The 20,533-nt window shown below is 47.8% G+C and overlaps 1 protein-coding gene across 3 annotated transcripts in view; it reads right to left on the bottom strand.

The window, feature by feature from the left end:
- The window catches only part of BDNF (brain derived neurotrophic factor), a 41,608-nt gene that overhangs the window by 19,582 nt on the left and 1,493 nt on the right, over nucleotides 1–20,533 (bottom strand). Inside the window, exon 1 of one of the 3 annotated variants that reach the window (XM_074841805.1) lies at nucleotides 2,550–2,664. The exons of 1 other annotated variant lie outside the window; for it this stretch is intronic. The gene's annotated coding sequence lies outside the window, so the exon portion shown is untranslated. Of the gene's footprint in view, nucleotides 1–1,007; nucleotides 1,135–2,549; nucleotides 2,665–20,533 lie in introns of those variants that run through there. One more of the 3 variants, XM_074841807.1, reaches the window with a different exon arrangement.

Here is a 20,533-nt window from a genome sequence, read left to right as displayed (position 1 = left end):
TTATGACCTGCTTTTAGACCTGCACCCCAGCAGAGAACTATTATCTGAGCTAAACCTGAAGCTTCTTGTTTTATCCTCACTGTAACAGCAGAGTAATAGTTGCAGAAAGTGCTACAGCAGAGTAATAGTTGCAGAAAGTGCTACAGGTACTGCAAGGACTTTTAACTACAGCTACTTACAGCTCAGCACTGTCGGTATACGCAAAGCTTTTGAGCAAAAGCACAGATCCTTATTTTCCACTATATTCTTTCACATTTTAATGAGTCTTTAAAATCCTTTGCATCTGTGCACTATGTTTCATAGTATTCCAGCATATTGTAGTACTCCCATAGCACTACACTACAACATAACGCCGTGTTTAAAAGCGTGCTGCTTGAAATTAAACTTTTTTCAGTTTAGCCTTACTCCCTCCAAGATAAAAGTCCTTTCCTATTTTCCTCCACTGTTCTATCTGAATTATTCAGATAAAGTGTTCTTGATCCTCTGACCCCATTTACCCTGATTTCACAGCCGTATAACGACAGGATCTACCCTGCAGCTCCAGAAAGCAGAGAGCACTGGCAACATGAACAGAAGGCTCGCTACTTACAAATGGGTTTTCCCAGCCGAGGTTCAATGAAGCTGAACATTAAGTGGTAGTACTACAGCAGAAAATTGTTGCAAGTCAGAGCCCTGTAGAAAAGCTCCTGTATCTAGTTGCGTTAAGTAAATAGCTGAAACATCTACCAGCTCCTTCAAGGTATTTTAGAGTTGAAATGGAGCCATTGCTTTGCCCCGAGACCCAGGTGAGGGACTGCTCTCTCCTCGGAGCAGGCAGGAGAACACCGCAGCTTGCCTTCTCCCTTTCCCTCGCCCCGGGTTTGTTTACATAGCCAGCGCCCTGCCGCTCCGCACGCAGGGAGCCGTAGCATCTCCCTGACAGCTGCTTCCTTCTCTCGCGTGCCAAACCATGGGATTCCCAGCCCAATCAACCCAAGAGTGTCCCCTCTGCTTACGTTTTTCCATACCTAGACTAAGTCTGGGCCACCGCTGGCGTCAAGTTTTCACCCATGCGCTCACAGGCAGTGCTCCTGCTCCACAAGCGGAGGCACTGATGTGCACCAAGGCGCTACCTGACACGAACAAGCAGGACGACGTGACGACCTTCTCGCTTGGGACAGCCGACCACACACAAACAGAGCGAACCCTTCACTTCTGCTACCCCATGGCCACTCAAACTTAGCGATGTGAAAGCTGCTCCTGTCCGTGAGCGGGCAGCTCATTGCCTGGCTCTTTGCTCGTATCTAAAGATGACCAAGGAAATTCATTTTATGTACTTATCACACCATGAATTAAAGATTACAGAAATACTTGCTGAAGAAAAATGTATCTCCAGGATAGATTCTTTGCATTCATTAGAACTGTGTTACTAGAAACATAAATAAGTAATGACTATTGATCTCACAATAGTCATAACCTCAGAACAGCAAACTACAATAAACTGAAGGGAAAAGTACATATTTTAACCGTAATGTACAAACCAAGATACCACAGCACCTCTTAAAAATAAACAAGCAAAGCAAGCGTGGCCCGCACTTGTAACACCTTATGCTTTTAATCTTATAAGAGAAAAAACAAACCAAAACATTCAGTGGGATAGCGCAAGGCTTCCCAAGTATTAATTAAACCTTTGCCAACCAAATTTACCGTCTAACGCCGGTTCCCTTCTGGCGGAGGCTCAGCCTTTGCCGCCCCGATCCCGACCCAGCCCCGGCGGGGAGGGCCGAGCCGCCCCCCCGCGGACACCCCCCCGGCGCCGCGCAGGCCGCCCCTCCGCGCCGCACACGGCGGGCTGCCCGCGCCCGGCGGCAGGCGGGAGAGGCGGAGAACAAAGCCCCCATGGCACGGGGCTCCCGGTGAGGGCGCCCGGCGTGCTTCACATTCCAGCGACGGCTGAGCGTCAACAAGTGCATCGCTCCCGTCCCTGACGGCACCTCGCCCGCCGGCCCCGGGGCGGCGCCCGGCCCTTCCTGCCCATCGCTCCCCTCGCCGCCGCCGCCGCAGCCCGGCTCCCTGCGCGCCGCCACCGGCCCCGGGGCGCCGCCGCTGAGGGGAGCGGGGAGGGCCCGGGGCCGCCGCCCCGCCGCGCGCCCGCCGCCAGGGGGCGCCGCCCGCCGCCCAGCGGCGCCCGCCCGCCCGCCGCGCCCCGCGCAGGGCGCCGCCACGCGGACAGCGCGCCCGGCGCCCGGCCCCGCCCCGCCCCGCGCCGCCGTCGGGGAAGCGCCGCCGGTGCCCAACGGCCGCGAGCCCCCGCGCGCCCCCGCCGCGCGCCCCCCGCCGCGCGCTCCCGCCTCCGCCGGGCCGGCCCCAACAAAAGCCCCCGCCGGGCCGCCCGCCCCGCCGGACACCGGCCGGACCGACAGGTGCGGGAACAAAGGGGCGGCGGGGCTGCCCCGGCCCTCCCCGCCCTGCCGCCGCCCTTCCCGCTCCCCGGACGCCTCTCACCCGCCGGCCCCGCGTCCGCCCGCCCGCCCCCGGCCCCTCAAGTTTCCCGGCGGGGCGCCGCGTACCTCGTCGTCCACACAAAGCCTCGTCCGGGTCCCCTCCGGGAAGTCACATCCTCTCCCGGACGCCTAGTCCCACCGGCCGCCTCCCGCCGCCCCGGCAACACAGGCGGCGGCTCAAGTGTCTCATCAAAGCTTTATGAGGGGCGGGAGGGCAGCGGAGCCGGATCCCCCACCCCCGCCGCCCAACGGGAGCCTCCTGGCCCGGCCGCCTCCCCGCGGAGCAGCTTCGCCCCCCGCCCGGGCGCCTTCGGCCAGCGGCTGCGGCGGCCGCAGGCACCGCGCCGCCCCGCGCTGCCCCGCTTAAAGCCTCCGCGCCGCCTCCCCGGCCCCGCCGCCGCCGCCCCCGCCCCGCCCGCCCGGCCCGGCCCCCGCTCCCCCGGCGCCCCCCGAGCAGCGGGCAGGGCGCGGAGGGGCCGGGCCGGGCGGGGAGCGGGGCGGGGGGGGGGTGTCGGTCCGCCCGCCGCGGGATATTGGTTTACTCCGCCGGGTATTAAGCAAGCCCGATCCATTTAAATATCGCTCCCGCGCTGACCTCTCCGTAGTTTGCCTATTAAGAATGCAATCAAGATAATAACAGGCATTGCTTATTAATGAGCGCCCCAGGTAACGTTACACCGGTGACTTTCTGGAGGCGGGCGCGGGTGCTCAATCCAGGCGGCCCGGGGCCGGCTCTGCCCGGACGGGGACCGGGACCGAACCGGGACCAGCAGTCGGGGCCGCCCGTCGCGGCAGCGCCCGCCGGCGAAGTCGGGGGCAACCGCGGTGCCCGCGGGATCCCGGGCGAAACGCCCGGCTCGGCTCTGCCCAGCCGCCCGCGGGGGGGGGGGAGTTTCCGTCCCCCCTGTCAAAAATCTGTCTTGCCGTTTCCCCCTTCTGCCTGTGCAGCAAATACAGTAAATTATTGATAGTGGAAATTGCACGGTGGAGGCAATAATGGCATCCCCTGATTGAGTAGCTCCATCCGATCTTGGTACGGACAGCGCGATGGCACCGCTCCCCGGCCCGGCCGCTGCGCCCGGCGGCAGCGTCCGCGTGTCCCGGCGCCGGGTGCCACGTCCCACGGTGAGAGCGGCCGTGGGACCGGCCCCCACCTCCTCCCCGGCCTGCCCCGGCCCGCCCTGCCCTGCCCCCGCACCGGGAAAATTGGAGCCGCTCGATGTTCAGAACGTAGCCCATCTCTTTTACGAATCGGTTAAAACTAGTACCTTTCTACACCTTAAAGCCGTCTAATTGCAATTAATGCCAAAGGCCCATCTGCTTCACTGCGCTCGTGGCCGCGTGAGGAATGTGTGCAACTCGTGGCTGCCTTCAGACAGTCTGATTGCCTGTGTGCTTTTGCTATGAAACACCTGCATTTATTAGATCTGTAAAGTAATAAAATATCCCAGGCGTTTGAAATTTGAGTACACCTAAGGCCTTCCATATAAAACAGCTTTTAATATATATTAAGGGAAACAATCCTGGTGGTTAATATCCTTTGCAGCTTTAAGAACTTCTTTAAAAACCATGTTCAAGTACCACATTACCATCCTTCTTGCACTTGGGGCTTTGGTTTCCCGTGTTTGAACATCACTGAGCTGTGAAGACAGTTCCACCTCTTTTGTCCCAGTAATTTCCAGTCCAAATCTACTCAATTTACAAGAAAGCAGACGGTTTTTCAAAGTCCTCGCTAACAGCCTGGGCCTGAGGGATCACGCCCAGCTTGTGCTTTCTGGTAGATAGGTGCTAATAAAGGTAGCTCTTCAGGCCAAGTCCTGCTCAACTATTTCTGTAATATTCAAATTCTGCCATTAGGAATACATCAGCCATTTCTTGTCCCACTCTAATACACCGGTATAACCTTTCTGTCTCTTAGCAGTACTGCCAGGTGGATGTTTGAGTGCAATTTCAAACACGGGGATCATAACTGGAACTTGCTAAATTAACATACACATTTTATTTTACCATTTCGGACTTCTCTCCGCAATACTGTTCAGCTTCCCAGGTATGACTGGATTAGTGCGGGTGCCCAATTTCACCAGGGCAGCATTTTTGCATAGTGATAAGACAGCACAGTTTTAATATTCCGTGTTCATAAGATGATGCCTGCAAATATTTGGATAATCTACCAGTCAAGTTGAACAGCAGCAGCAGAGGCTACTTTAATTAGCTGTAATGTAATACATTACACACATGTTATTCCTGGAGGAAGGACTCTTCTCTTGGTACACTAGACATGCAGATGAGCAGCAACGAGTATCATGCTTTAGAGACGCTGAAGCATCTGCTGGCTTGTTCTCCAGAGTGCAGGAGAAGGCACACATTCTGAAAAAGTCTGCTTGCAATCAGAACAAGTTTTTTAATTTTGGAAAGTAAGCGTGTTACGGACCGCCTGACAAGTCCTCACTCTGTGGTACGCGCTTTCAGCTCCGCTCCGCTAAGAATGTGAGAACTATCAATTCCAGGCAATCGTGTGCTGAAATTCCCATTTTGCTCTGCTAGAAAGATGCTGCCTTTTGCCCCGGTGTAGAGATTTTCTTGGGGAAGAGGTGTGGTCAGAGAGCTGCTGTATCTTGCCAGTATAATCAGCCCTTTGGGGATTATTACCAGCCAGTGCTTGATTACTGGGAAAATGAAAAAGTAGTGTAAATAATGATCTGTTTGGATTTTTAATGTACATACAAACTGGGCTCCATATTTTTCAATCAGATGCTGACTTCAAGGAGAATTTTTTATGAATGAGCCCCAAAAGATTGGGCCCACAAGGTATTAGTTCGTGAAGCCACTAATAGTTATCACATGGAGACACTGCCCTGGTCAGAGCTCCGCTCCTTTGTCCACAAGATGTACTGTAAGTTTGAAAGTATACATAAACCTTTGCCTTTGAAATCTGTGGGATACGTAGGATGCCACGATCAGACACCCTGATGTTTCCTGTGGATTCCCAGGTGACCCCAGAAAGAGTTCTTTCTGTCGTGTCTGAAAAGGACATCCCCCAGCCTGTCTCAGCTGCAGCTATTGTTTCCCCATTTGGGTTGTACAGGCATCAGAATGAGTGGCACTCAAAAGGAAAGCTACACCGCAGGCTGCATGGGAAGAAATGGGCAGGCAGGCCCTTTTCTGGTGATTTCGGGTTGGTTAATTCAGCGTACTGAGTCTCTCGGTGCCATTGTCACAGCATGCCCGCCTTACAGCATTTACCTCGAAACCGAGTATCTTCTCCCTATACCTAACTAGTTAAAATTCTTTTTTGCATACACAAATCACACTTCACCCTTTTCCGTACAGCAACAGGGAAACAGTAAGAAAGAGCACGAGTTGTCAATCAACATAATGTTGATTTATACCTGCAGCAATATCAGATTGCTTGCAGGGGGGTAAGACCATTGCTTTTTGCTGAATTCAATTTAAACTGTAGCATAGGCACTAATGATGCCGTAGATACTATAAAGAAGAAAGCAGAAGCACGCACATCTGGTTTCTGTCTCGGTGGAGGTTATGCATTATAGTGATTGATGTACGAGGTCCAAATTTACTGATAAACTAATTATATGATAAAGTAGTTTGTGGGGCTCTTAAATTCCCCCATTGCAATTGTAAGAGAAGCAATAAAAAAGTCAATATTTGAAAAGAGTAACATTCTTAAAAGGTCCGCAGTTAGTCAATACATAACTGGCTATTCAGTCTCCCCCCACAAATGTGTCTTTATTCACGTGGTATCTCAACCTGTTTTTGAATGAGAAAAAGGTCAAGAAGCTACAATTTGGACTGCCTCTCACTCAGTTGTCAGGAAATACAAACTCGTCCTGATTACAGAAATGAGAATGCTGTTGATGTACTTGGATTTTGACACTAGAGTATTTTTTCTATTAATAATTTTAATTGGCTGAGGTCAGTTCTTATATCACTACAAGCATTTTATGTTTAATTATGTGTATTCATGTTTCCTAGTTACCTATCTTTGCTATTTTTTCACATTAAAGGGCTGGAAAGTTCATGGAAATAAACTTTCCCAACTCAAGTCATGCTAAAAATTGCAATGGATTATAAACACAAATGGAGGTTGCAGGCACGTGGCATTTGTAAGAAGATGACGGGGCTGTGACGCCACTCTCTGATGATTCAGCGATTGCAGCACACACAGCAGAGCCACTGATGCTCCACACTAACATCAGCGGGGCTAGAAAACCCTCAGCATCTTCAAGAAGCGAACCCAAATTCTGCTCAACTATGTTAAAACTTTGTAATCGTCCAGGCTGTGACCGAGCGAGACGAAGAGAGAAGGGGGGTGGTGAGCACTTCCCCAGCCCACCCCTTGAACCCAGGGGTCGGCCAGACTACAGCCACAGCCTCTCCCGGGCATCTGTGTGCATGTTCATAATGCCCTGGGGTTGGGGGCATCTGGATCCCACAGCCTCAAGGTTTACCTTGTCCAGCCCTCAGAGAGCTGCTGGGGTTCTGGTCTCCAAGTGGCTTGCTGGGTGTCCGGAATATACCCCGTGCCATAGAAAGCACAGGGTTCTTGATCTTGATAGCGAGCAGGATTTTGCCTTCAGTGAACAACATCTGCTGAGAGGCCTTTCAGCCTCATTTTAGCAGGGAAAGTATTATGTGAAACAGCAAAGACAGGAATACAAACCCAAAGATCTTTCATTAAACATAGTTTGTAGACTGCATGTGTACAGGATAAAGCTGTGAAACCTACTCTTTCAATCACAGGCACCGAAACCGCAACACTTTTGCTGAAGAAAGTATCACCTAATAGCTCAGAATCGACACCCTGCAGCTACAGCAAAAGTGAATTTAAAACTCCAACAAACAATTAAAATAATTGGTCTCTTCTCACGTCTGCTAGAGGTGTGCCAGCTTTCTGTCACATGGGGGGATCCGTACCCTGGATCTTGTCCTGTGCCTTCTAGTCAGGGATTTCAGCACTATTTATATGCATGAAACTGCTTCTATAACAGACCTCTGTGGTAGGTGCAGATTAGTGTTTTGCAAGTGAGGAAATACATGTGTCTATTATATATAAATTTATTAAGCTGCTCATGAACATACTTGTTCGGTGAGCATGCCCCTTCTGTGCTCGTTCCTTGCCACTGCTCGTGTAGTTGTCTTTATTGGCTTCGACTGTCACAGAAGTGGAATATGAGTCATACATGACAATTACCACATACATGGAGTGGTGAACACACACACCCACATACACACAGTCCTCCCCATCCAAATCTCTAGGCTTCCCTTTTGGGGTTTGGCATGAACTTCAAAGGCTGCTTGGACAGTGGGACTCTTAAACCCGACATGAAATCCCTCTTCCCTGTGCAGAAGGGCTGGGGACAGTGGGAGGATAATTCACCCTTCGTCCTGACTGCTCGGTCCCACAGCCAGTGCAGAGCCATGCCAGGCTGGCCCTGCGCTGCAGGGTGGAGGGGGGCTATCGAGGAAGGAGGCATGGCTGAAAAGGCGAGAACCAGAAAAATGAAAGGAGAGAATGAATCCAACCCAGAAGCAAAATTGAAAGTTGGGTTTACCATTCCCTGATGCTTCAACACTCGCTAAAACTGGGAATTCATCTCCTGAGTGTCTCTGCCTTACGGCTGTTGTTTTGGAGGCATTAAACACCCGGTGCCTGAGCAAAGACCAAAGTATCTGGGTTGTGCCTGAGAGTATCCAGTGTACTGGGTGTCTGGCGTACCGTGCCCGAGCCCTTCCCCACTCATCCCTGACCTCCCTGGTAACAGCCTGGCCACGGCTCTGTTTTGCAGCGGACAGAAAAGAAGGCATGAAACAACAACAACAAAAAAGCAGGCTCCCAGTGAGCTGCAGGCATGGGAAGGGAAAAGAAAATCCCCTCTCCCCCAAAGAGGTTGTGTGTGATTCCTTGGGATGGGGGAAACCCGAGCCGAGTGGGGAAAGATTAGATGGCTGGCGATGCACTCCTGTGACGAGTCCGGCCATTGGAGCTCTATGATTAAAGAAGATCAGAAAACTGTTGCTGCACTTGTGGGTGAAAGGTGTTGGGATTGACTCATCTCTCCTTTCCTCTAAGTATTCAGTGGGTTTCAATTAGATGCAATACAGTGGATTATTTTTAATATTTAAAGGGATCAGATTCCAGGGGTTTAATAAACTTAGCCAGGCATCTTGTCTGAGTAGGAACGTGCCTTACAAAACCCTCCTCAGTGCATAACTGTGGAGAGCTTATTTTGGGTATGTCCTAAAAAATAAGCAAGCCCCAAACCCCCAGGTTCACAGCCCTGCGAATGCTCCTTCGTAGTTTATTTCTATTTAAGCAACTAAAATCTCCTCTGACATCAAGCTGAAGCACTCTGTTTGCCAGGTGCGGCCGCTCAGCAATATTGCCCAGAGGGTGATGGGCGATAAGAGATCTAAAGCAAACAGTCAGGGAGGGGAGATGGAGGATGGCATTCAGCGCCAGGGGTCTGTAGCTGTGCTGGGGTGCCCAGCGCCCACGGGGCGCCGCTCAGGCCCAGAGCTGGCAGGAGGGATCCTCCTCGGGTACACGGAGATCCTTGGGAATGAAAAGCATGTGTAAACATTAAATAGTTCTTCTAGCTCTCCTGCCCTGTGCTACTTTCATATTAAGGCATTTTACGCTACACTTGGATAGCTGTCTTCGTCTTCCCAAAGAGGTTAAGGTGCTTTGGCTCAGTCCCTCTTTAAAGCGCAGCTACGTCAATACTTTTAACGAGCTGATGTGTTTAAAGATGAATTCAAGATTATTTTTTTTAAATAGGGTATCAAGCTATTTTACTTAAGAAGCAACTCTAGAGTTCAAAACATTTTCCATGTTAACCACCTAAAGCATTAAAGAGAGAAGTATCTGAGGGACAGTAGATATTTTTGTTAATTGCAAACTAAAATTATCAGCGCAGCAATAAAAATTAAATAGAGTCCTCAAATGAAACCCAGACCACATTATGTTCTCCTCCTCCAGTTACCGTGACTTGTGGCTCAAGAAACAAGTATGGGATTAGTCGCATTAAAGCCAAAATTTCCCTTGACTAACACACTTCATTTGTTTGCTGTCTTTTCTGTTTATTGAACACTTGAGATTGTTAATTTTCCACTAATTTAATGACTGGAACCATGTTGTGTATAAACGTTACTACATTCCACTTTGGAGATTAATAGGCAGTCATGTGTCAGTCCAGCAGTTTTCACTTGTCCAGATAAAAAAGATGGTCTGTTTATCCACGGCAGAGGAGCACCCGGGTGGTGTATGAGCACCAACAATAGCAAAAGAATCAAGGTTTGGGCCACCATCAGGTTATGTTCTCGCCCACTCCTTGGGGGACGTTAATGCACAGCAAAAGATGCCAACAAAGACGGTGCCGTCCCCGCTCCCTCTTGCCCTCCACCATAACACCCAGCCCAGCCCCCATGAGAGGGATTTGCACAGGGGCCTTTATTTCTCTGCATTGGCCAGATGAAATGATTTAATTGACTTGCATTGCAGAATTGCTTTAAATAGTAATTAGTACTGGTATAGTTGTATTTGTGGTACTCTTATTAAAATATTATTTTCCTCCTCTCAAGTACAATATGGGAGTAATTGGATGCGCAGCGGGTTCTCTCTCTGCGGCATGTGATGTGCTCAGACTATCATTTATAGAAGCAGAGAGATGGGAAAGAAACACAGGATGGATGTATGGCTAGTCTGGAATTCAAAAATCCTGAAATATTGATTCAGAAAATCTATACAAATTTTAAGATACTTTAAAATAACTTTCCTCAGTTCTACACCATTTCTCAAATGGGAAAACATATCAATTTTTCTGTCTCAGCCTACACAAGGACAGGGTGACTCGTGAGGGGTGGCAGTGAGGCAGGAGCATCCAACAGTGGGGACACAGCCAGCACCACAAAACCCATGCGACCAGAACCTCAAGCAGGAGGAAAGCAATCACGCACTTGACATGCCCAAAGCCCCTCTATTTTTAGGGTTGGATGTGACTCAAAGACTACTCAAGTAAAACCCACCCCTGGCTTTGGCAAGGCATTTAGCGGGGCCTTTTCTCAGTGGTTCAGGACTCGTGCTATTGGAGTATAAATTTGTAAACAACATTATCTACATTTATTTCCTGGACACTGTTTATTTTTCATGTAGTTTATACAGCTGAAACATAAATGCTTACAAGAGTGGTGGCTTTAAACACCTCTTTGTATTTCATTAGTTAGCCTGTTTAATCAGCTATAATTTATTGCAACTCACAGTTGTACTATATGGCCTTATAGTGCCTTTACTTATTTGAATATAAACACTGCTGAAGTCAACAGTAATGCAAAGTAAATCAGAAGAGAGCTGAGTGCTAGATTTTCAGCAAGGACTATGCAGCAAGGCATTTAAACCTTTATTTTAGACTTCCGTTACGTTTCTGTTTGATGCTTTACCCTGCTACGTGCTCTGAGCAGAATCCCTTTCCCTTCCAGGCATGTAACAGCTTCTTCCCCTTTGGTTTCTTAATTTGGGTTAGATCCCATAATATGAAAAATATACTCTGATATTGCACCTAGAGCACATTGATGAGGCCTAAAGAGCTCTTCTGTGATGGGAATTAAGATCAAAAAGGATATGGATTTTAAATATTCAACATTTCTTCTCGAATATGAAACAGAAAAATTGTTTTGATGCAAAAGTCATTGCAACAGAATATGATACTTAGACTCTGGGACCATATTAGGATAAAATGGCTTTTTAGATAGGAATTGCACTGAGAGAAACTCCTTCATATGGAAATCATGACATTTTGTCTATTGCCTCTTACTACAAATGTTTAAAAGATCTGTTAAAAATAGTCTTTTAAGAAGATGCATCAAGATAAAAGAAAGTAAATAACTGGTATAATTTAGAGGCTTATTTCTGATTAGTTTCTTAATTTAAACCCTGTTAACTGCCAGAAAATTGCACCAGTTTGGAGAGCTGGAGAAGCGTAACTGATAACATAGTTTATTTTGCAGTTTGGGTTTGCTGTGCTTTTGTCAGGCCCTCACCCTCACCGTAAATGAACTCTGTGTTAATTCCACATACTGATGGTCTTAAAGAGACTCAGGAAAAAAGGCTGAGCCTGAGTACTAACAGAAACGAAAGACAAGCATAGGAAAAACACATTCTCGCTGTCTGTTTGACAAACTGATCCTAGACCTCCATCTGAATTTAGCCAATTGATTTTTAGCTAACCATTGATCTTTACTAACATCCCACAAAAAGCATGGCCTCAGAAGGTGGTGGACAGCTTCCTCCATCAAGGTTTCAGATACAGCCAGGCAGGACACGCTCACAGACTGACGAGGGATTGCTAAACCAGCTTGCTGGGAAGATGGACCGCTCATCTCGTGTTCCCCCATACCAGGCAAGATGCATCATTATTTCTTTTCCATCCGAGTGCTGCTCCCCCCGGTGTGGGCCAGCCTGGGCCCACTGGGGGTCCAGCACTATTCATCATTTCTGCTTGCCCATCACCTCCTAGTGCTCCCACACGCTGGCAGGGGGTCCATGGTGGTCCCCGGGAGCCCCACAGGGCCACCTTCTAGCCACACAACCGGTTAGCCCAGGGTTCTAGCCACACAACCAGGTTAGTCCTGCTTCAGGCCAGAGCTATCCCAGCAGGGGCAGGGATATGGGTGTTTAAGCTGGTTTAAAGTGCCTGTATAAGTGCATTGTAGGCTCCTGATCTGGGCTGCTTTCTGGTCCAGTGCTTTCTCTCCTCATTTCCCAAAGAGAGAGGTATGGTAAAATTAATCTTTATAAATAACCTGGTAGAGTCTTCAGATAAACTTTAACAGCCTTCCATCACATTTTTTTGTATTGGTATAATAAATAGGGCTTTGGGAGTACTCTCAGGTACCTAAAGCACAGCCCTTCTGTACACACTTGAACCATGCAACCCTATAATTTTCCTTCCCTAGCACTTGCCTATCTATGTTACCCTATCTCCATCTAGTCTCTGCCTTGCCAAGTGGTGACAGTGCCTATGAGAATGGAAAAAGGAAAATTAACTCCGCCACAGCCCAGGTGCCTCCTCTCTGATGGTACAACTGGGCTGCCACTGTGGGAGCAGTCCTTGGGGGTGTGTGGAGGGCTCGTGGCATCAGCTTGATCCCACCACAGCAGTGGTGCTGTGTCCTGGCCCAAAGTCTCTGAGTGCCTGTGTCTAGATTACGCTGCCTTTTTCTAGGAGGAGTCAAAGGTGGGGTTGGACAAGGCTTGAGAAGAGCTTGACAAAACTTACAGCGATGTCAAGCATTCAGGCTGAGCACCTGGAGCATGCCAGGCACCTGCCTCATTTCTTCCCTTCAGAAACCCCTCCATAGGCCTCCTTTCCTCATGGCACATAACCCACCTCCTTTTCCAGGGGCTGTCTCCTGCCCACCCTTTCCGCATGGTTGCCCCTATCAGGGGCTCTGTGCCCTCTGAACCACCTCCTTGCACAGTCCCCCAATCCTCTTATCTCCATTTCTCTGGCTGTGGAAACAGCCCATGGCTCGTTGCCACTTACAGGTCCGCAGCGAGGGGGAGCGGGAGGCTATTGCTATGCAGGGAGGTATTAACATCCACCGGTAATTAGCTCCGTGAGCTTTGTGGGGACAGCTGATCCTATGTTCGGGGTCTCGGGGGTTACCCCAGCCTGCAAGCCGCATTGGATACCCAAACTGAGAAAGACAAAAAGACAAACTGATCCAAACGAGACTCAGCTCTGTGGCTGCATCATCCCCTGTATGTCCTGGGGGAGCATGCACTGAAGTCTGCCCAATTCTCCGTTACTGAGAGGGAACTGGCATAACTCACATCATCATCATCATGTTTACAGCCCTGGCAGAGGCGAGCTGGGAAGTTCTGCTGCTAATCAGAGCCCCAGGCAGCTGTCACACACAAGCAGCAGCTGGTGAAATGGCCTCTGGTGGTCAAGGAGGCGAGTCAGTACATTGCCTTGGTCTTGCCCTATTGCTCTTGGACAGGCTGACTTGCCAGGGGATGGTATGGACCAAAAGAAAACAATTTTGAAAGGTTCATCATCTTTGGCTTTCCTCCTGGCCTGAAGTGTATGCCTCGCATTAGCCTGAATTTCCTCCGCACTTTGTTTGGAAAGTCCCTACAGATAAATGAATATGAAATTCTGGCCATTTCAAATCAACTTGCTAGCTTTGCCTTAAAAAGGGCTTAGCCTTCTTATCAGATATTTTGGTTTCCTTAAAATTTGGGTGCCAGTAGAATTTTCAGGGAGTGCTGCAGGAAATCTTTCATGGCAAAGCAGATGATAAAAATAACTATTTGGTGCCAAAGGTGGTAGACTGGGGATTAAAAGCCCCTTTGAAGTCAGACGTTTGGGTCTTTGAAACAGCCCAGAAAAAAGGGGCAAGAAAAGCAGTGGGTATCCTGGGCTATGCCCATGATTGGGCACACTAGGTGAAGGATTTGGGAAGAGTAAAAACAACAGGTGGTGGGCGGAAAAAGCAGGAGAATCAGATCTGCCTGGGGAATAGGTGGTGGATAGAGTGACCGACTGCTGATGTAGGAGCAAATACCACAGAGAAAAAGAAGCGGGTGAATCTATGATTAAATTCTTACCTCTTGTGCCACCAAGGCCTTTGTGAAAGACTTATTCACAACAAAAAAAAATTAAGGAAAAACCCTAAACTTAAGTACTTGTTCCCTCGGAAGAGGATGAGAGCAAAACATGTGACAGATATTAGTCATGTCACTTAGAAAGGTGTTCAAATACCATGATGAATGATGAGTGTGGTATAAGGACTTAGAATAACTTAGTCAATAAACCAAATTTGGGACATGAAAAGAGATTCATATGGGAAATACTGTGAGATTCACTCCTTCTGTGAATGACTCCTTCTATAACCAATAGATACATTATTCTTTTTTTTTCTCTAATGTAATAAATGGTCAGCAATAGAATAATGGATATCACACTTCAGGCTACAGCAAGCGACATGTACAGAAACAAAAGACACTTGAGATGTATCGTCATCCACTGGAAAATTCCAAACCCAGAGTTTAGCCTCACTTAAAAACTACTAGGGCTTTTTGTTTTCCTGACCAATACTGTTTTATCAGGTATCTGTTTACAAAATTCAGCCAAATATCCTCTCAGATGGTTTTATAAACTTTTGGCAGATGTGAATGAATGAACATGTATTTGACAGAGCCAAATAACCACCTAAGCAGCTCAAGTCTCTTGACCCCTGCTCATGACTCTCACCGCATCCCATTCTCAGTAGAGTTGGTCAGGTTTCAAAAGGTATTTGCTGTCAGAAATCAGCTGCCTTTTTTTTTTTTTTTCTTTTCGTAACCACCTGTTTCCCTGAAATCCATTGTCTTTTCACGATATATTTTGTTTTGAATTCAAATATTTTATCAAATGTCATTGTCAGACTTTTGATGATAGCTTTAAAGAGAAATACTGAAAGCCTCTTTGAACAGTCTGTAAGACAATATAGAACTGGGTTTGTGTTGAAAATATTAGGAAAAAATACAATTTTGAAATGTCAGATATTTTCACAACTCTATCTACCTTGTCAACATGTGGCCTTTTCTGGTTCCTCAGGGAAAATCTGAATGGGAGCTAAGTGATAGATACAAACCAACCAGTGGACCACCATACAACCTTCTTCCATTGCTGTTGTTTTAAGGAGCAAAACATGTAAAAGAATAAAGAAACCTGAATGCAGGATCAGGCCTGAAGTCAATATTTTGACATTTCCATAGCTGTACAGATTTAGTGTCTTTAATATTAGAATAACACGCTGCGAGAGTATGTTAAACTATACTGTTATGCCTTATCTTAGGCATGAGCAGTCCACATCTAGACAGCCTCCATCATTCTCTTACCATTCACAAGTGTTTCTTAAAAAAAATTCCACTTATAAAGAAGCTTGAACATTTTTTTTTTTTTTTAATTTATGGTAGTTTTCACCTTATTCAGTGCTCAGAGGGGAGTTTGGTAACATCTCTGTATTGTTGATGAATGAACAGAGGTAAAAGAACTGAAAAGATCTGCCGTACAACACACAAACTGTATAGGAACTGGATTTTACACTCTGTGGGTTATTGATGAAAGCAGCCAAGGAATCATCCCCGCTGGTCTTCCCTCCAGTCTGTCTTTAAAAAGGACGTATGACCACGTACAATGCAAACCCCCTGGACACTGCCCATGTTCTACTCTAGCCAAACAGATGAGAGAGGGTTAATCCTGAAGCCTTCCCACTTCCAGGGTCCCTTCCTCCTCAACATGCCTCAACTTCTTTTTTTTTTTTAAACTGCTTCAGCTTGTATTTTACCATTTGTTATAATAATGGAGTCTAGTCAGAAGCTTGTGGCCCCATAAACTTTAGACATAATTTTAACTATGTCAGCTTTAAAAAGTCAGTATCTGCCTCATCAAAGGGTAATCATGTCCAATGTGGGTGTCTGCGCCAATTGTGTTTTGAACTGCAGCAATAATCCAACCAAACCAGGCAAAGAGCTTTTCTACACCCACATTTCTTAATTATCATCATGAGACTGAGGTAGCTGAGACCAGATCTATAATGTTTTCTGGATGTCAAAATGCCCACACACCTTCTGTAATCCTTGTGCTACCAGCCCCCTTTCATATTGCTTTTAGCTGGTCCATCTAATTATCTATTACCGTAACTGTTTACTGGATTATTCCTGAGTCCCACAAAGTCTTGTCAGGAGGAAGGGGCTTTGTTTAAAAAGGAAACAACTTGTCTGATGAGACCTCCTTAGCTGCACAACCCTATAAGCAGTCTAGTGGATGATACACCGCTCCTCATTCCTTTCAGAAATGAACCATCATTTTTTTTACAGTCAGGTGAGACCTAAGGCTTTAAGAAGTCTCTGCATACATTGCATCCATAAACAATGTGTTTTCTTGGGAGGTTTGGGGTCTACTGTTCTTTTGGAGAATAAATAAGTTCATTATTTTCACATGTGCTACAGTCAATAAGAATCTGAAATAGGAAAGTAGCGAAAATGTTATGACTTAATGAACATGTTGCGTAATCATTCTTGCCAAATGTCAAAATAAATTGGAGGCCAGAGTGTACGGTTTACGCTTGTTAAATTGGGGTTTTGTGTGCTATTTTGGGAAGGAAAAAAAAAAGACAGACAAACCAGACCATGTAAAGGTAGGGGGAAGAGAAAGTATACACTTGGCCACTTCTGGCAAGACCTTGGTCCATTACAGTCCCACCACTAATATTCCCCACGGGGGACCACAAAACAGCCTGGGACTGTGGGGAAACCACTTACCGACAGCAAAGTTGGCTCTATGGCAAACGCCCCGGCCTCGAGGCTCTCCGCTAGCCAAGGAGGAGCCAGGGCCAACCCCCCACTGCCCAGCTTACGCCACGGACCAGACCTGGCTAATCCCTGCCTCCCTGGGAAGCATTGAGTTGCGCCAGAGGTGAAAATCAGTCACATCCATTACTGACTTCAAAAGACATTTTTCGTCAGGAGACCATGAGTTTGCGCTCTGCCATGAAGTTCAAATGACAACAGGAATAAAGCAACTGGAGCCGGATTTCGCTTTTGCCGGAGGCTGTTGTGAAATGTGGGTTCACTTCTACAGGTATCCCATCAATCCAGTTTTGGCACAGAGGTACTGAGAAATGCAGGTTTTGCCTATGTTATGCAAAGAGTTTTCTGTTTGTCCAAGCGACGAGTACTTTGAAAGCTCCGTTTGGAAATATCTACACAGCTGAGGACCCGATCCTTTGAACACTGAAGTGTGTCACGGCTGTTTTCCCTTTGAGATTGCCTCGGGAAAAGACCAATTAGGATTACGTGATAAGTAAAATTACTCCCATACTTACGTGATTAGGAAAATAGGTCTCTCCAACTGCATGTTCAGAAGGAGATCAAAGCAATATTGTTCTTTTGTGGTTAGATTTTGACTTATTTATGTTTTTCCCCATTGAGTACATGTTCTAGCAGCAGCGAGAGGCCACAGGCATGTGCTTCTTACTCCACATCTACTTCTAGTAATGGTAGCGCCATGAAGGTGCCTGCATTTCTTGCTGCCTGTATGAAATGCGTAGATACATATATGTGGCTTTCATTTATTTTGTTTCATGACACAGGGAGGGGGGAAAAATCCTTTTCATACACCTACATCTATCACATAGCAACTAAGAATAGAAGCAATATTGAGACAGATGGAAATGTTAACGGTGACAGCTCACAAGCACGAATCACACATTTGTGAAATAATGAAATGGGTGGGCAGTTGTTATATGAACTCCATGTCAGTTGGTATGTTTTCCTGGCTATAATTTTGCAAGAGTATGTCTCAGAGATATTTTCAGTTAATGGGAGAAGCCGGTGCCCTGCCCTGCCCTGCACCTTGCTGGCGTGTGGGTGTAGGGATTCACTGAAGCTGGCAAGTGGTTTGCACGCAAAACTGCTCATCATGCGCCCCAGGCGCTGTGGGACGTCCCCTGACATTTCCCTGCCAGGGCATTTTAGTATTCCTAACGATGTGGTGGGAGACACGCAGAAAGGAGGTGTAAAAACGCTTAGAAAACCAGACATGAGGGAAACATGGGATACTCACACTTGTTTCAAACTCTTACTTCCAGGCATACAAGTATTACTTTTTTTTACGTATCATCTTCCTATGTTCTGTGGTCCCTATTACTAGCTGGACTCACCAACCACGAATGAAAAAGAGGATTACAAAACCAGTCCTGTGTTTCTCAGTTGTTTCTTTCTAGTTCTTCATGCCCCAAAAGCTGTTGTCTCCATTTTAAGGACTACTTTGACAAGGCTGTTTTTGCTAGCCCCAGTTTCTTAGCCCCAGTCTAATGTTAGCTCAAAGGGGAGGGAGCTGTGAAAGTGTCTATCCATATGCATTTTACCTTGTACTACCTGTCTCTTTCCCAGGTCTAGGGAATCTACTGATTTTCAACAACTTTGAGAGGTACTGTTTCTTACATATGCTGTTTACAGCACTTGACGTGACTATTTTTTGCTAGAGGAATGAACTAGATCTCCCAAAATCTTATGGATGCTCTCTTTGTTTGCGTATCTGATTAAAAAAATTCTAGCAGCTACATTGTCGAGTGCTCAGTGGTGATTTACTACAGTGATTCATGGTAAGACTTACAGCTCTGAGGAAAATTTGTCCCTTGGGATCCATCCACCTTTCCAGAATTTCTCATGGCAGGGCAATTGTATGCCACTTTATTTAGGAGGCAACATATGGTTACTAAATGGCAGCCAGTCTGCATTTTCTTTGGGCATTTCTGAGAGCTCAGTATCAGTGTGATAAAGAAACAAAATAAAGGACTTGCTGTACAAAGGCATATGTGTGCATCCAGCCACCTCAGATTAATGAAACGCTAGACATAATCCTCCAGCATACATGCCTGTGAATGGTGGCCACTAAAAATAAATAGTGAGAACTATCAGACCATTTGAAATAGGAAATTATTGAACAATGCTGAAAATCAACCAATTATCCGAATGGAGGGGTGCTGAGAATGACAAACTTGGAGACAGACCATGCCTACGTCAAATACCACATTAAAAAAACATCTCATGCTGGACAAAGACACCTGACAGCCACCAAACCACTGAAAACAACACTCATGGTATCAGGTAAAATAAAACTATAAAAAAAAGGAGCAAGAAAGACTGCCACATCAAAACTTTGCAGTATGAGGAGATATTTGAAGGAGATTGGGCATTTTACAGTACCATAACCATAAGAGATGAAAGGTGGTGACAAACCACCACCAAAGCGGTGACAGCTCTTGGAAAAATAGTAGATACTAAAATCAATAAAGCTACTTGCAGATTAAGGTATGAGTCACCGTGAGCAAATGTGACCAAATATGGCCCAGTGTCATTTGTTAGCAGCCGTCTGTCCCATGCGTCTATGCAGAGAACGATTAGAATTCAACACAAACACGCAACAGAGGCAGGAAGGGGAAATACTGGAACCAAGAGTTTTTTAAGAACTGGTAAGAAAGTAATGGGTGTAAAATTAAAATATAGGAAGATACACAAAATTATCCATGGAGAGGAAAATTCATATAAATTAGAAGCTCCTTGGCAACCTCCTGTATAACAGAACCATTTATTTGGAGAAGTGGATGGGTTTCAGTAGGGCTCATCACCACTAGATCACAGTAGATTTATTCAAATATTAGTTCGACCACCTGACTTTTCCCTAAATGAAAAAAGGTCAGAGGACGTTTCATTATGAATTTAATGAAACTGATACGGCAAACTAGGTGCCTTTGAGTTTTATCCAGCCTGTCGATGACGGGTGCTTCCGAGACCCATCTCTTCTCGGGCTAGTTTCTCCTCGCCTTAGAGCTCCCGAGAAACACCTCTCATCTCACCCAGACAGGCATCCCCAGCACACGCGAGGTCTCCAAGTGGAGATGGAAAAATCCACGCAGGGCTCCAGCCCGGCCCCTCCCCGGGGCTTCCCCCCAGCGGCACGGCCGGGCCCGGGGGCGGGGGGGCTCGGCGCGGCGTCCAGGCCGCCGTTAGCGCAATTCTAGCAGAGGAGGGCGGTTTTCTTTAATGATACCCCCCCCCCCCCCCCAGCCCACCCACCTCCCCAATAGATACGAACGCAGAGGAGACGCCAGGTGACCGACTTTCGTGGGAGCTCCGCGCCGGCGCCCCCCCGGTGCCGTCCTGCAGCACCTCCATTTTGGCGGTGCCGGGGCCCGGCCCGGCTCCGGTGCTGCAAGCGGCCCCGTCCGGGGGCTGCTGACGACGTGCCGCTCCCGGGGTGGGGGGTGCATGGGGCGGGAGAGCGGCGGCATCCCCGCCCCCCCCGCGGCACCGCGCCCCCATCTCCGCAGGCCGGTGCCCCCCGAGAGGGGGCGGGCGGTCGCCGTGGCAACCGCGGCGGGGGCGGGGGGGGGGGAGCCGAGCCCCCGGCCCGGCCCGTCCGGGGCGCGCAGTGCCCTGCGCGGCGGTTCCGCCCGGCTGCGCGGTGGGGGTGCCG

Source organism: Strix aluco, chromosome 16 (genome assembly GCF_031877795.1).
Source record: "Strix aluco isolate bStrAlu1 chromosome 16, bStrAlu1.hap1, whole genome shotgun sequence".
In the NCBI taxonomy this organism is placed as follows: Eukaryota; Metazoa; Chordata; class Aves; order Strigiformes; family Strigidae; genus Strix; species Strix aluco.
The sequence above is the reverse complement of the archived record's forward strand: the minus strand, read 5'-3'. Positions and strand labels throughout refer to the sequence as shown.